The sequence below is a fragment of the Cetorhinus maximus genome, chromosome 4 (assembly GCF_964194155.1).
Source record: "Cetorhinus maximus chromosome 4, sCetMax3.hap1.1, whole genome shotgun sequence".
NCBI lineage: Eukaryota > Metazoa > Chordata > Chondrichthyes > Lamniformes > Cetorhinidae > Cetorhinus > Cetorhinus maximus.
Window position 1 is genome coordinate 139,376,154 of NC_135882.1, and position 17,701 is coordinate 139,393,854.

Sequence of the window (17,701 nt, forward strand, 5' to 3'; positions counted from 1 at the left end):
GACAGTGAGAGAGTGAGAGAGAAACAGTGTGGTCGTTTACAGTGAGACAGTGTGAGAGAAACAGTGTTGTCATTTACAGTGAGAGAGTGTAAGAGAAACAGTGTGGTCGTTTACAGTGAGAGAGTATGAGAGAAACAGTATGGTCGTTTACAGTGAGAGAGTGAGAGAGAAACAGTGTGGTCATTTACAGTGAGAGAGTGTGAGAGAAACAGTGTGGTTGTTTACAGTGAGAGAGTGTGAGAGAAACAGTGTGGTCGTTTACAGTGAGAGAGTGTGAGAGAAACAGTGTGGTCATTTACAGTGAGACAGTGTGAGAGAAACAGTGTGGTCATTTACAGTGAGACAGTGTGAGAGAAACAGTGTGGTCGTTTACAGTGAGAGAGTGAGAGAGAAACAGCGTGGTCAGTTACAGTGAGAGAGTGTGAGAAGAGCGTGAGGCCAATAAAGAGCGTGAGAGGGAAAAGAGCGCAGAGAGCAGCTGATTGGGAAGTAGGATTGGTGAGTATTTCTAGTCTGTAAAGTAAAGTAAGGTCTTTAGTTTGTGTTCAGATCTCTAGTCTTTTTTTCCCCCTTTTTCTTAAAGATAGCTTGTTAAGTATAAGATTGATACTAATGTGTACAAAAAATAATTATAATAAAGTGTAAAGAGTGGGAATACAAGAGTAATTCATTAATAAATTCAATAAAATACGATAGCGATGGCTGGACAGGTGATGTGTTGCTGCTGCAGCATGTTGGTTCTGCTGAGCACCAAAGTGATCCAGAGAGAACATATCTGTACCAAATGTTTGCAGCTCGAGGAACTTTGGATCCGAGTTAAGGAGCTGGAATCCGAGCTGCAGACATTGCGCCACATCAGGGAGAGGTAAAGGTATCTGGACGCTTTGCTCCAGCAAGCGGTCACACCCCTCAGATTTGGCCTGTGACCAGAGACAGGATGGTATGACTGCAGGTGAAGCAGGTTTGGGGACCCAAGGCGTAGTGCTCGAGGAGCCTCGGCCCCTGCAACTGTCCAACAGTAACAAGGCTCTTGCAAGCTGTGAGGATGAGAGCGGGGACTGCAGGGAGGATGAGCGAACTGGCCACGGCACCATGGTACAGGGAGCCATTTAAGTGGGGGGAGGAAATGGGAACAGAGTAGTGGTAGGGGACAGTATAATTAGGGGGATAGACACTGTTCTTTGCAGTCATGAACATAAGCACTGAAGGCTGTGTTGCCTGCCCAGTGCCACGGTTAAGGACATCCCCTCAGGGCTGGAAAGGAACTTGGAGTGGGAGGGGAGGGATCCAGTTGTTGTCTTCCATGTTGGTACCAATGACATTGATAAGACTAGAAAGGAGGATCTGGTGAAAGAATTTGAACAGTTAGGAGCTAAATTAAAGTGCAGAACCTCCACGGTAATAATCTCGGGATTGCTACCTGAACCACGGGTGAACTGGCATAGGGTAAATAAAGTCAAGGAGTTAAATGCGTGGCTCAGAGGTTGGTGTGGGAGGAATAGGTTTCAGTTCGTGGGGCACCGGCACCAGTACTGGGGTAGAAGGGAGCTGTTCCAGTGGGACGGCCTTCACTTGAACTGTGCTGGGACCAGTGTCCTGGCGAACAGAATAACTAGGGCTGTAGAGAGTGCTTTAAACTAAATAGGGCGGGGAGGGTTGTGGAAAGGGGATACATAGGCTTAGAAAGCAAAATGGCAGCCTTGTAAGGCAGCTTTTTAGGTAATGATACCCTGAGAGTAACAGGAAGAGACAGAGTATACTAACATTAAAAAAACAGCAAATAGGGTCAAAGGGGGGAAAAAAGGTAAAAAGGCAAAATTAATGGCTCTTTATTTAAATTCACGTAGTATTTGGAACAAAATTAATTAATTGACGGCACAAATAGAGGTTAAGAGGATAATCTTATAGCCATTACAGAGATATGGTTACAAGGAGATCAAAGCTGGGAACTAAATGTTCAGGAGTGTGTGACTTTTCAAAGGGACAGATAGGAAGGAAAGGGTGGTGGGGTAGCTTTGTTAGTATGAGCTGGAATAAGTACAATAGCAAGAACGGATCTTGGATTGGAAGATATATAATCTATATGGGTGGAGGTAAGCAATAACAAGGGGAAGAAGACACTGATGGGAGTGGTCTATCGGCCCCCTGACAGTAGCTATACTGTAGGACAGGGAATAAATCAGCAGATAATGAGGGCATGTAAAAAAGGCAGTACATTAATCATGGATGACTTTAACCTTCATGTAGATTGGGAAAATCAAATTGGCAGAGGCAGACACAAGCAAGAATTCATAGAGTGTATTCAGGACAGTTTCTTAGAACAATATGTTGTGAACCCAACCAGGGATCAGGCTATTTTGGATCTGGTTTAGCAGAAAAGATGGTTGATGAACAATGGCAGACGTTTAAGAAAATTGTTGATGACTCTCAACAAAAATATATCCCAGCGAGGAAAAAGGAATCTAGGAAGGAGATAAACCAACCATGGCTAACCAAGGAAGTTAAGGACAGTATCAAATTGAAAGAAAAAACATACAATGTAGCAAAGATTAGTGGTAAGCCAGAGGATTGTGAAAGTTTTAAAAACCAACATAAGATGACCAAAAAAATAATGAGGGAGAATATAACCATTGAGGATAAAGTGGCAAGTAATATAAAAAAGGATAGCAAGAGCTTCTTTAAATAAGGTGAACATAGGCCCCTTAGAGAACAAAGCCGAGGAAATAATAATGGGGCACCAGGAAATGGCAGAGGATTTGAATAAATACTTTGCTCCAATCTTCACGGTAGAAGAAACTAATAGCATTCCAAAAATAGTAAATAATCAAGGGGCAAAACGGGGGAGGAAATAAATATAATAACTATCACTAGAGAAAAAGTACTAGGGAAACTAATGGGGCTGAAGGCCAATAAGTCCCGTGGACCTGATGTGTTGCATCCTAGGATATTAAAGGAAGTAGCTACAGAGATAGTGGATCCACTGGTAGTAATCTTCCAGGAGCCCTTAGATTCTGGAAAAGTCCCAGAGGATTGGAGAATGGCCAATGTAACACCCTTATTCAAAAAGGGAGGGTGATAAACAACAGGTAACTTTAGGCCAGTTAGCTTAGCATCTGTCATTGGGAAAATGTTGGAGTCTATTATAAAGGATGTAATAGCAGAGCATTTAGAAATACATAATCTAATCAAGCAGAGTCAGCATGGCTTCATGAAGGGGAAATCATACCCAACAAATTTATTAGAATTCTTTGAAGAGGTAACAAGCAGGATAGATAAAGGGGAACCAGTAGACGTATTATTTTTGGATTTTCAAAAGGTGTTCGATAAGGTATCACACATAAGGCTACTTAATAAGATTAGCCCATGTTGTTGGGGGTGGCATATTAGCATGGATAGAGGTTTGGCTAATTAATAGAAGACAGAGATTTGGGATAAGGGGTGCATTTTTGGGATGGCAACCTGTAATTAGTGGAGCGCCACAGGGATCACTGCTGGGGCCTCAATTATTTACAATATATATTAATGGCTTGGATGAGGGAAGTGAATGTACTATCGCCAAGTTTGTGGATGACACAAAAATAGGTGGGAAGGCAAGTGGTGAGGATGACACAAGGAGTCTACTGAGGGATATAAACAGGTTAAGTGAGTTGGCAAAAAACTTTGCAGATGGAATATAATGTGGGAAAATGTGAGGTTATACATTTTGGCAGGAAGAATAGAGGAGCTGAATATTATTTAAATGGTGAAAGGCTGCAGCACAGAGGGATTTGGGAGTCCTTGTGCATGAATCCCAAAAAGCTAGCATACAAGTTCAACAGATAATAGGGAAGGCAAATGGAATGTTGGCCTTTATTTCAAAGGGAATGGAGTATAAAAACAGGGAAATCTTGCTAAATCTATAGAAGGCACAAGTTAGACCACACCTAGAAAACTGTGAACAGTTTTGGTCCCCTTATCTAAGGTAAGATCTAATGGCATTGGAGGCAGTCCAGAGAAGGTCCACTAAGTTGATCCTGGATATGGAGGGATTTTCTTACGAGGAGAGGTTGAGTAGACTGGGCCTGCACTCATTGGAGTTTGAAAGAATGAGAGGAGACCTTATTGAACCATATAAGATTCTTAGGGGGCATGATAAGGCAGATGCTGAGAGGTTGTTTCTCCTTGTGGGGAAGTCTAGGACCAGAGGGCATAATCTCAGAGTAAGGAGGTACCCATTTAAGACAGATATGAGGATGAATTTCTTCTCTCAGAGGGTAGTCAATCTGTGGAATTCTTTACCGCAGAGGGCTGCAGAGGCTGAGTCGTTAAGCACACTCAAGGCTGAGATAGACATTTTTAATCAGTAAGGGAATCAACGGTTATGGGGAAAAGGCAGGAAAGTGGAGTTGAGTATTATCAGTTCAGCCATGATCTCATTGAATGGCAGAGCAGACTCAAAGGGGCCGAATGGCCTACTTCTGCTCCTATATTTTGTGGTTTTATGGTCTTATTTCTATAAACTCCCCTGGTGCTCCTACTAATGTCTAAACCCCACCTCTATCTAGCCTCCATCTTTGACTCTATTCCTTTCTTCTTTTTCCTCACGGCGGTAAAACCAATGAGATAATTTTACCTTAAGCTTTCCAGTGAGAAACAGGTGGGTTGAGCTTGGCCATCATGCAATTTAATTTTTCATGGACTTGAACCTGCTTTCTGGTTAACATCTGAAGACTCCTGCTTGAACTCATTCTTTGCCAGAATTGCAAAACTGTCAAACTCCTTGGGCTGGATTTCTGTCTTGGCTCATGTTCCCGAACTCTTCTACAGTTCCAGGTTGGGAACCCAGAAGTGGCCATGGTGCAACATCAGACGCATCTTCCCAGAATCAGCTTCTTTATTGGCTGCCACAGGCAGCCCTGTCCAACTAATGATGGTGAACAGACCAAGGAAGCAGGAGACCCAATCAGAGGACCAGCTGCAATGTCAGGCTGCCAGCCCCATGGGGAAAGGTGGTGCTGCTGAAGCAGGTAGGGAGGTGTGCTAGGGCGCATCAACATGGATGCACTCTGTAATGCCTTCTTTAACTGTTAGATTGAAGAGGCCCACAGCATTTAGAGCCACTGGTTTGAAAAGGATCCCCTCCACAGGACTGGTTTTGGCCATGGTGGTGGCAGATTTATCTTTACAGTGTCTTTATTGGGCATGGAGCATTTGGCCCATCAGCCTACTGCTTGATGGTCACCTCTAGAGACATGATTGTCTCCACATACAGTGGTGGGGAGGGAGTTGCTCTCTTATGGTGGGAATATCCCACCTCCATGGGAAAATGTCCCCTAATTGGGCCTTTAAGAAGCATAATTGGCTGCACAGGCTGCTGACTTCCTTCCTGCCCACACCTGGAAAGTTCCCCTGGAGGGAGAAATGTGCCAAGAACACAATAAATGGGAGCAGGATTAGGCCATACATTCAAAACTGCTCCACCATTCAATACGATCATGGCTGATCTCGGGCTTCAACTCCATTTTCCTGCCCTCTCCCCATATCCTTAATTAACTGAGAAACCAAAAATTTGTCTATCCCTGCCTTAAATTTATTCAACAATGGAGCATCCACAACCTTCTGGGGTAGAGAATTCCAAAAGTTCACAACCCTTTGAGTGAAGAAATTTCTCCTCATCTCAGTCCTAAATTATCGACCTGCTTATCCCAAGACTATGCCCCTGTATTTAGATTCCCCAACCAGTGGAAATAATCTCTCAGCATCTACCCTATCAAGCCCCTTCACAATTTTGTAGGTTTCAATGAGATCTCCTCTCATTCTTCTAAACTCCAAAGAACATGCACCCAATTTACTCAGTTCTCATCCCGGTGTAACTCCCTCATCCCAGGGACCAATTTGGTGAATGTTTGCTGTACCACCTCCAGTGCAAGTAAATCCTTTTTTAAATGTGGGGACCAAAACTGCACACAGTATTCCAGATGTGGTCTCACCAAAACTGTATACAATTGTAGCAAGACTTCTTCATTCTTATATCCAATCCCTTTGCACTAAAGGCCAACATGCCATTTGCTTTCCTATTTTCTTGCTGTACCTGCATATTAACCTTCTGTGTTCCTTACACGAGCACAGCCAAGTCTCTTTGAACATCCACACTTACAAGTTTCTCACGTTTTAAAAAAACATTTTGCTTTTCTATTCTTATTCTACTCTTATGAATAACTTCACACTTCCCTACATTGTACTCCATCTGCTATCCTGTTGTCCATGGGGTTCTTGTTGGAGAGCTGTCTCCACAAGGCTCCTCCCTATTTTCCTGGTCCCCACCTCAAACATCATCATGGGGCTAACAAAATTCGGCTCGTTATCTTTCTCAGCCTTCCCCTGCTCCTGCAATCTATGCCCTTTTAAAGCAGAAGCTTGATGCTACTGAACTAATACAAGCTAATTCACTTAATTCTCTCTCCTACCCTTTTTAACCCTGGTAGTGTTATGCATTAAAGATCTTGGTCTGTACAAGGGTCTACTAGGAAATAGTGATCATAATACAACTGAATTCCATATTAAGTTTGAAAGCAACATATTTCAATCATAAACAAGAATGTTAAACTTAAACACAGGCACTTATATATGTATGAGGGGAGACCTGGCTAAAGTTGATTGGGTAAATAGACAAAAACATATGACAGCAAATTAGCAATGGGAACATTTAAAGAAGCAAATCTGAACATGCAACAAAAATACATTCCATTGAAAAACAAAAACTCAGCAAGAAGGTCCATCCGTAGCTTAATTAAGGAGGTGAAGGATAGCATTAGATTAAGAGAAGAGGCTTATAATGTTGAAAATAATAGTAGTAAGTCTGAGGATTAGGAATGTTTTAGAAACCAGCAAAATGTCACCAAAGAGTTGTTAAAAAGGGAAGAAATATAAAATGATAGTTAAATAGCCAGGAATAAAAAAAAAGATTCTAAGAGTTTTTAGAAGTATATAAAAAGAAGAATTTCTCAAGTAAACATTGGTCCCTTAGAAGCAGAGACATGAGGTATTGTCATGGGGAATGAGGAACTGGCAACAATATTGAACAAACATTTTGTGTCTATCTTCACAGTAGAAGACACTAGTTTTTTAAAATTCATTTATGGGATGTGGGCGTCGCTGGCTAGGCCAACATTTACTGCCTATCCCTAGTTGCCCTTGAGAAGGTGGTAGTGGGCTGCTTTCTTGAATCACTGTAGCCCATATGGTGTAGTTACATCACTGTGCTGTTAGAGAGGGAGTTCCAGGACTTTGACCCAGCAACAGTGAAGGAACGGTGATATATTTTCAAGTCAGGATGGTGAGTGGCTTAGAAGGGAGCTTCCAGGTGGTTGTGTTCCCATGTATCCGCTGTCCTTGTCCTTCTAAAGTAGCGGTCATGGGTTTGGAAGGTGCTGCCTAAGGAGCCTTGGCGCATTTCTGCAGTGCATTTTGTAGATGGTACTCACTGTTGCCACTGTTCTTTGGTGGTGGATGGAGTGAATGTTTGTGGATGGGCTGCCAATCAAGTGGGTTGCTTTGTCCTAGATGGTGTCAAGCTGCTTGAGTGTTATTGGAGCTGCACTCATCCAGGCAAGTGGAGAGTATTCCATTACACTCCTGACTTGTGTCGTGCAGATGTTGGATAGACTTTGGGAAGTCAGGAGCTGAGTTACTCGCCTCTAGGTTCCTATTCTCTGACCTGATCTTGTAGCCACAGTATTTATGTGGCTAGTCCAGTTCAGTTTCTGGTCAATGGTAACCCCCAGGATGTTGATCATGGGGGATTCTGCAATGATAATGCCATTGAGTGTGAAGGGGTGATGGTTAGATTCCCTCTTGTTGGAGGTGGTCATTGCTTGGTACTTGTATGGTGCAAATGTTACTTGCCACTTGTCAGCCCAAGCCTGGTATTGTCCAGTTCTTACTGCATTTGGACATAGACTGCTTCAGTATCTGAGGAGTCACAAATAGTGCAGAACATTGTGCAATCATCAGTGAACACCCCCACTTCTGACCTTATGATAGAAGGAAATTATATACCAGAAGTAGAGGATGACCTAAGGAGCTAAAATTAGTGAGGAAACAAATATCATTAATGTTGGATAAAGTACTGGAGAAACCTATGGGACTAAGACCTGACTATTCTGCAGGGCCTGTTTGCATTCATCCTAGGGCTACAAAAGAGATAGTTGCAGAGATAGTCGATGCCTGGGCTATGATCTTCCAAAATTCCTATATTCTACAACAGTCCCAGCAGATTTTAAGTTAACAAATGTAACATCACTGTCCAAAAAGAAGGGACAGAAAACAGGGAACTACAGGCCAATTAGCCAGACATCAGTCATTGTGAATATGCTGGAATCTATTATGAAGTATGTCTTAACAATGCACTTAGTGATCAGACAAATTCAACATGATTCTATGAAAAGGAATTTGTGTTTGACAAATTTCTTAGGAGTTTTTTGAGGACGTAACAAGTAGGGTAGATAATGAGGAACCAGTAGGTATACTACACTTGGATTCAAAAAGACATTAGATAAGTAGCTGCACAAAAGGTTAATGCACATGATAAGGTTTCATCGAGTTGGGGGTAATATATTAGCATTGATAGAGGATTAGTTAACAGACATGAGGCAAAGAGTAGGCATAAATGGGAATTTTCAAGTTGGCAGGCTGTGTTGGCAGAAGTGACAAATAACGTTTGCGCCACACAAGTGCCAGGCAATGACCATGTGAAATGCTACAAGGATTAATGCTGGAGCCTCAGCTGTTTACAACCTATATTGAAAGAATTAGGTGAAGAGGCAAAAAAATAATGTACCTAAGTTTGCTGATGATGCAAAGCCAGGTGGGAATGCAAGCAGTGTGGAGGACACAGAGGCTACAAAGAGTTATAGAATATTTAAGTGAGCGGGCAACACGATGGCAGATGGAATATAAAATGAGGAAGTGTGAGGTTAGTCACTTTGGTTGTAATAATAAAAAAGTAGAATATTTTTTAAAAGGGGTGAAACTTATAAATGTTGATGCCCAGAGACTTGGCTCATATAAGGAAAACAACAAGTTAACATGAAGGTACATCAAGCATTTCGGAAGGCAAATAGCATGTTTGCCTTTATTGTAAGGGGATTTGTATACAAGATTAAATAAGGCTTGCTGCAATTGTGCAGGCCTTTGGTAGGAATATATTTAGGGTACCATATGCAATTTTGGTCTCCATATTTAAGGAAGGATATATTAGCATTGGAGGCAATACAACGAAGATTCACTAGATTGATGGGAGGGCTGTCCTATGATGAGAGGCTAAGTAAATTTGGCCTATATTCTCTGGAGTTTAGAAGAATGAGAGATGATCTCATTGAAACATAAAAGATTCTGAAGAGACTTGACAGGGTAGACACTGAAAGGTTGTTTCCCCCTGGCTGGAGAATCTAGAACACAGGGGCAAAGTCCCAGGATAAGGGGCTGATGATACGGCTATGATGAGAAGGAATTTCTTCACTCAAAGAGTTGTGAATCTTTGGAATTCTCTACTCCAGAGGGTTGTGGATGTTCCTTCATTGAATATATTTAAGGTTGAGTGTTATGATCCCAGCTGATGTTACTACTGGACAGGTCAGATTCCAGGGTGGAACCCAGCTTGATAGACCCTAACTTTTATGTTTTGTTTAGAAATGTGGAGAGTGGTTACTGAACAGGGTCACAGGAGTCAGCTGATGAACTTTTAATAAAGAATAAGACATTTATTAAACAAGAAAAGATGAACTATATTACAATATGTCTTCACCCACTAAATATACCTTTACAGGTACATACAGATTCGTAAGGATAACACAGGTTACAAAAGCTATTTTATACTCTAATATTCACAGTAAGTACAAAGTCCATGTAAGCCAATAGATGACCTGTGGTCAGGCACAATACACTCTGAAACCAAGTGACAGATGCCACCCCAAACAGTTGCTAGGGATCTTTCATCAACTCCCCCCAGATGCTCATGAGCCAACCAGTGTCACTGAACTCCGTCTTTCACATGAAGGTTTCCAATCTCCACTCCCCAAGAACTCGCTTTGGAATCTTCTCCCAAATCATGCTTTTACTTGGATGCCTTCCACAAGGGTCCACCTCCAGGGTTTTTAACTCTCCTTCCAATGTTCCTCTCCCCTGGATCGCCACGTGCATTCAAGCTTCCTTCCACACAGTCTCTCTCAGAGTCATCCGTGCCAACAGAACACCATTATTTCACATGCCCCTAGTAAAGAGTTATAGACCTTCGGCTCTTTGGATCCTCTGGCTTCTCGCAAGCCTATATTGCTTTAAATCTGCATCTTGCAGATTCTCTCTTTAGGCTTGGAGCCTTTTCTCTACTCCTCACTCTTAACTTCACTTAACAGCACCTTTTCCAGATTCCTGTAGGCTCCCTGTGACTAGAATGTCTTCTCGGGATCCCCGTCCTTCTGTTCTCTGGGGAAACCTGCTTCCTGCAGCTCCCTCGTGTCCAGTTTCTCCTGGCAGCTGGTTTCAACTTTAGTTTGCGATTTACTATCTGTCCGTCTCCTATGCTCCTTCTGCTAGCAACTCCTTTCAACTTCAGAGCACACTGACCAACTGAACTCAAACTGCTTTGGTTTCTGTGTGTATAGGGATGTGTTTGTGTGTGTATGAGGCCTCCCTTTCTGGACTCGTGTTGCTAAGCAACAGCACAGTCTTTTTCTACCTTGTTTGTTCTAACTCCCCTTCAACAGTTATGAAATCTCTTTAAAATGCAGGCATCTTTTAAAGTTAAGCTAAAACTCAGGTTTCATTCTTTTAACCCACAAAATACAGAAATACAAATCAAACTTAAACTTAAACTTAAAGATATACCTTATTCCTAATACACCCAAAGACACATATAACTTACTTAAACCTATCTCCTAACACTGAGATGGACAGATTTTTGATTTCTTAGCAATCAAGGCGTATGGGGAGCTGGTATGAAAGTGGAGTTAAAGCCGAGGATTAGCCAGATCATATTAAATGATGGAGCAGCCACAACAAGCTGTATGGTCTACTCTGCTTCTATTTCTTATGCTCTGATGTTCTTTTGTCTCAGCCTAGATTTCTCAATTAAAGCTAACTGACAATAGAAAAAGAGATAAAAGGCAAAGTGGGCTGATCTTATCTATATGGCTAATGTTTGAGCAACCTGAAAGTGCAAACATTATAATGTTCTTAACCCAAATTAAAAACACGGTCTTTCCCTCTTTGGGGTTCAATGAGGGCCTTAAACAAACCCCAACTAAAAACATTGAAAAATGTAATTGGTCTGAGCTGTGTGATGTGTATTGTTATGCTCAAATAAATAGTATTATTGCCAAGAAGAACGAGCTGATTTTATTTCCAGGCCCTCTTGATTATTCTGACAAAGAAAAGCAAAGTAATATGAGAGTAAACTTAGGGCAGTATTTAATGGAGGTGACCGGAGGCTCACCACTTGGGTATAGACCAGGCGAGTGTCCTGCATCATCTCTTTTAGGGAAAGCCTACCAAATTAAATGCCACTCAGCACATAACTGGTTAGCCAGGGGGCGGGGGGAGCTAGGGGGGGGTCCTTTCCCAGGATCAAAGACTCTGGGGGCAGAAGTCCTGCCTACAAGAGCTGCTGGCCACTTAGAAGCTGGCAGCTGGATCCTAGGCCAGAGGAGAGTGATGGTGTGTTTTGCCTGTTGTGCTCCTCCTGGATTAATACCAGTAGCAGAGGGTTGAGTCCATTAAATGGGATTAAATGACACCCCACCATAGAATTCACCGCAGGGAGAGCATTAAATTCCGTCCTTAGTGTGTAATTGTTACAATGTGCTTGCTGCAATGAGGGAGTGCAATTAGCATTCAGTAACAGTGTGCAATACAACGTAACATATCAGGTACTGTAGCCAATTTACTCTGACTACCTGAAAATGATTATCTGCTCGACTAATAACTAATTTGGTCAATTCACAGCACAGAATGAAATGGACCATATAGGCTAGGAAAATCCATGGTTCAAACCCTGGTTATATATTTCGATAATGAACCTGCACTTGGTAATGGTCAAACACTTACAATTGGCATTCTTGATCTTGAACTAGGGAATGGAATATTCAACAGCTCCCTCTCCTGAGTTCTATCCAGTGATTACTCTGTCTAATGTTGGGTTAGGGACGGTAGGATCAGGCTCAGTTATGTTTCCCCACAATTGAAAAGTTTGGCTATATGGGAGTGGACTACAGATTGGTTGGTGCCCTTGAAGCACTGTCCCAATATAGGCCAGTATGATATGATAGCCATCACAGAGACATGGTTGCAAAGTGACCAAGGCTGGGACATGAATATTCAAGGGTATTTGATATTTTGGAAGGACAGGAGGAATTGTAAAGGAGGTGGGGTAGCTCTGTTAATAATGGATGTGATCAATACAATAGTGTGAAATGATCTTGTTTGAGAAGATCAAGATGTAGAATCAATTTGGAGGGAGATAAGAAATGGCAAATAAAAAAATGATCACTGGCGGGAGTAGTTTATAGGTCCTCTAACATAATAGGACAGAATATACATCAATAAATAATGAAAGCTTGCAAGGTACTGCAAGTTTCTTTTTTGTTATTATTTAACAAATGCAAATCCCTGAAGCCAAGCAATAGCCTCCTCACTTGTTGAGTTTAAGGAGACTAGTCCACCACTTGGTCTGTAGAGAGGATTCTCCTCGATAACGTACAGCATTGTTTGTGTCTTTCCATAAGTGTGTAAGGGGTTTGTACGAGCAGTGGAGGTTGGCTGCACAGGGTCATTGGCCTGTCCTGAACCTGTTTAGCAAGGGCCACTCTCACCATGGTAGTTCAAATCTAGATAGAGTTTTCTATAGGAACTTTTTTACTGAGTTCCCACATTTCCCATTCCTTGATCCAAAGCATGTCTGCTGGTGGATCTTGCTCAGGAAGGTTCCTGTATATGGGGTGCCATGATGGAAGGCAGGCAGTAGGTGGGTTGAACAGGTCATCATGGAGTGATAAGTGAGATGCAGCATGGATGGTTTCAACCAGCTTGTGGGTTTTCGGCAGTCGATGGATATACAGGGGAGTGATGTTCATGAGGACAGGAAGCTGGGAAGGGATATTGAGCAGAGGGTTCCAGTTATGAAGGTACTGCAGAACAGGTTGAGAGAGCAGTTAATAAAGCACACAGTATCCTAGGCTTCATTAATAGGGGTATAGAGTACAAGAGCAAGGAGGTTGTGCTGAACTTGTTTAAGACACTAGTTCAGTCTCAGCTGGAGTATTGCATCCAGTTCTCAGTGCAGCATTTTAGGAAGGATGTGAAGGAATTGGAGAGAATGCAGAAAACTTTCATGAGAATGGCTCTAGGATGAGGAACTTCAGTTATAAAGACAGATTGGAGAAGTTGGAACTGTTTTCCTTGGAGAAGAAAAGGCTGCAATGAGATTTGATAGTGATATTCAAAATCATGAGGGGTCTGGACAGAGTAGATAGGGAGAAACTGTTCCGACTTGTGAAAGGATTGAGAAAGAGAGGGAACAGCTTTAAAGTAATTGACAAAAGAAGCAAAAGTGCTATGGGAACAATTTTTTCATGTAGCGGGTGGTTAAGGTCTGGAATGCAATGCCTGAGAATATGGTGGAGACATGCTCAATTGAAGCATTTAAAAGAGAATTAGACTGTTATCTGAAAAGGAAGAATGTACAAGGTTACAGGGAGAAGGCAGAGAATGACACTAAATGAATTGGTCATTCAGAGAACCAGTGTAGACATGATGAACTGAATGGCCACCCTCTGTGTTGTAAGAATTCTTTGATTCTGTGATAATCATGGATGATTTTAATCTTGACATCAATTGGACAAATCAAATTGGCAAAGGTAGCCTGGAAGATGAGTTCATAGAGTGTTTTCAGGACAGTATCTTAGAACATTCCCTTCTGGAACCTACTAGGCTATTTTGGACCTGTCAATGTATAATGAGACAGGATTAATTAAAGACCTCATAGCAAAGGATCCTCTAACCAAGAGTGATCATAACACGATAGAACAAAAACAGAATTACCTGGAAAAACTCAGCAGGTCTGGCAGCATCGGTGGGGAAGAAAACAATTGACGTTTCGAGTCCTCATGACCCTTCGGCAGAACTGAAGTATAGTTAGGAGAGAGGTGAAATGTTATATTAATAAAATTATTTCACCTCTCTCCTAACTATACTTCAGTTCTGCCGAAGGGTCATGAGGACTCGAAACGTCAACTGTTTTTTCTCCACCGATGCTGCCAGACCTGCTGAGTTTTTCCAGGTAATTCTGTTTTTGTTTTGGATTTCCAGCATCCGCAGTAGCTTTTAGCTTTTTGTTTTTATAACATGATAGAATTCATTCAGCCTGAGAGTGAGAAATGCAGATTCATAACTAACGTCTTAAACTGAAATAAAGGCATATACAAGGGTATGAAAACAGAGTTAGGGGTGAAATATTAACATGGATAGAGGACTAGCTAGGTAACAGGCTACAGAGAATCAGAGTCATTTTCAGGATGGCAAACTGTAAGTAGTGGAATGCAATAGGGATCTGTGCTGGATCCTCAACTATTTACAAGCTATATTTATGACTTGGATGAAGTGATCTATTGTATTGTAGCTAAATTTGCTGACAATACAAAGGTAGGTAGGAAAGCAAGCTGTGAGGAGGTTACAAAGAGTCTGTAAAGGGATATAGATTGATTAAGTGAGTAGGCAAAAATTTTGCAGATGGAGTATAATGTGGGAAAATGTGTAGTTTTCCACTTTGGCAGGAAGAACAGAAAAGCAGAATATTATTTAAATGGTGAGACACTGCTACAACACGGAGGGACTTGCATATACCCTGTACATTGTAGGATCAAAATCCCCTCCAACTGGGAAACTTATGGAACGTAATTTCAAACCTACGGCCAGGTTTTGACCTCATGATTGGAACTATAAATTTCAAAAAGATAAACTGCAGTCGGTAGTATAGGGCTGGGCAGAAAGGGGTTAATTCAGACATTTAGTGAAAGCACAGTGACTCATAAAAAGGATTTGGACATTGACTAATGCGATCAAGAAGTCTGATTACCCAATATAATGGCACAAAGGACATATCATCAATACAATACACTCAAAGAATTATGCAACCACCACAGACACTTGTACTAGAAATCAGACCCTCATTAACTTTGGAGCCAGGTGCTGTTACTATGCTGTTACTGTGCCACCTCAAACAGCAGGAGAATTGTCCATACAATGAGAACTGATAATATTCGTCTGGATACATCTTCCATGGAAAACCCTGTATTGTTTCGACCAGCAGGAGCTGATGATATTTGTCTGGGCTTTGCATGGAATCAACTAAATGGACATTGGAACAACAGGAAATATGTTTTGACATGTCTGAGTTTAATTATTATAAAAGAAGAGCAGATCTGAGGTTTTGCGCTGCAGATGGAAGAAGGGTCGAGTTTGGTCACCTTGGCTCAGGCCTACAGTTAACACCATTCAGACCAGCCATGTTAGGGATTGTAAATGTTTTCAGCCATATTGTGGTGATCCTGGCCTGAAGGCTTTGGGCTGCAGTTTGAATAGGGGTCGAGTTTGGTCACCATAACTGAGGCCTGCATTCAACACCGGACAAACCAGCTGTGTTGGGGATTGTAAGTTTCAGCCAAATCGTAGTGATATTGATCTGAGGATTTTGAGAAGGTTTGGGGTGAAAACGTGGTGTTTTTTTGCTGGTACCTTGTAACTTGTTTCAGCCATATCTTGGTGATATTGGTCTGAGGGTTTTTTTCTCAAGGTTTCAGGACAGGACGTGTTTTGCGTGTGTTTTTGTAAGTTTTTACCGAGTCGTGGTGACTTTGTGTCGGGTACTGGGAATAGGTTGTTTTAAATTTTGGGCTTTGTACTGTGAGGTTGTGGGCGATTCGATAAAGCAATTGTGAATTATCAGAAGAAACTTGTCTCACTGGTCATTCTGTTCAAGCTATACACTTGTGAATCTGGTGTCACGAACTTGAGTGTTGGGAGGGCCTACAAGGGAAAAGGGGAACCCCTACAACATGAATCACAAAAAGTCAGCATGCAGGTACAGCAAGTAATGAGGAAGGCAAATGGAATGTTTGCCTTTATTGAAAGGGGAATGAAATATCAAAGTAGGGGAGTGTTGCTACAACTGTACAGGGCACTGTTGAGGCCACTCCTAGAGCACTCTGCATAGTTTTGGTCACCTTACTTAACGGGGGACATACTTGCAGTACAGAGAAGGTTCACTGGGCTAATTCCTGGGATGAGGGGTTTGCCTTATGAGGAAAGATTGAGCAGATTAAGGCTACACTCATTGGAGTTTAGAAAAATGAGGAGTGATCTTATTGAAACATATAAGATCCTGAGAGGGCTTAACGGGATGCATGCTGAGAGGATTTCCCCCCTCGTGGAGGGATCTGAAACTAGGGGGTACAGTTTAAAAATAAGGAGTCTCCCATTCCAGACAGAGATGAGGAGGAATTTCTTCTCTCAAAAGGTCACTATTGTTTGGAATTCTCTTACCCATTGACCAATGGAAACTGGGTCATTAATTATATTCAAGGCTGAGTTGGAAAGATTTTTGATCTACAAGGGAGTCAAGGGACAGCGAGAAAGTAGAGTTAAGGTCACAATCAGATCAGTCAGGATCTTGCTGAACAGAACAGGCTTGAGGGTTTGAATGACCTACTCCTGCCCCTATTTCTTATGTTCTTACATTATGTTCTCGGATCCTCAAAATTTGCCTTCTGCTCCCGCCCCTAATTTTTGTCCCAATCATTGCTTTTTTTGAACAGTTAAAGATAATATTAAAAAGTAAGATAACGCTGCAACTGGTGGACAGTAGCTTTCTCAGTTTCAGTGGAAGCCCAACCAAACCATCTGTTCATTCTGAATGTGAAAACGTTATATAACAATTTAGGAAGAAGAAAAATCTTATTGGGCCCAAGATGTCTTCTTGATAGCTGAAGCTGTCTGTCTTATTACTATATTCTTCAATCGCTTGTCCCTTCTGCCATTTAATTGCCTCCTCTTTGTTTATAACTGCAATGTGATTGAAGTATTATCACAGAGCTATAGAAATCTCAATAATTTAGCCCATCTTATTTTAGCCAGGTTTTTAAAGCCTAATACAAAAGCAAAATACCACGGATGCCGGAAACCTGAATAAAATCAGAAAATGCTGAAAATACCCAGCAGCTCTCTCTGTGGCAGGAGAAACAGAGCAAACATTTCAGGTCGATGACCTCTCATCAGGAAGAGCTGCCTGCTCAATTGCACTTTTCCATATCTTTCCCTTCATCATTGCTTAATTTTTTTCCTGAAGTGTTTGTCTAACTTACTGTTAAACACTTTGATTGACTTAGGGCAGAATCATCTGGTCCCGTTGGCGGCAAACATCATGCCAGATGTGAGCAGATAATATGGTTAGAAGGCCAAAAATCGGTTTTATGCCGTCATGAAACCAAATTGCGATCGTCTGCTCTATCTGTCAATGGTGGGCCGTGATTCCCACCATCGCACATTGGGAACCTAATTTCAATACTTTAGCATTTCATTATAAGCCTGCTTGTCAGGAATCATCCCCCGATGTCAAATTTACCACCCACGTTGGCGTGCTTCACCGCTGCCTTTAAAAGGCGTCCATCTGGCG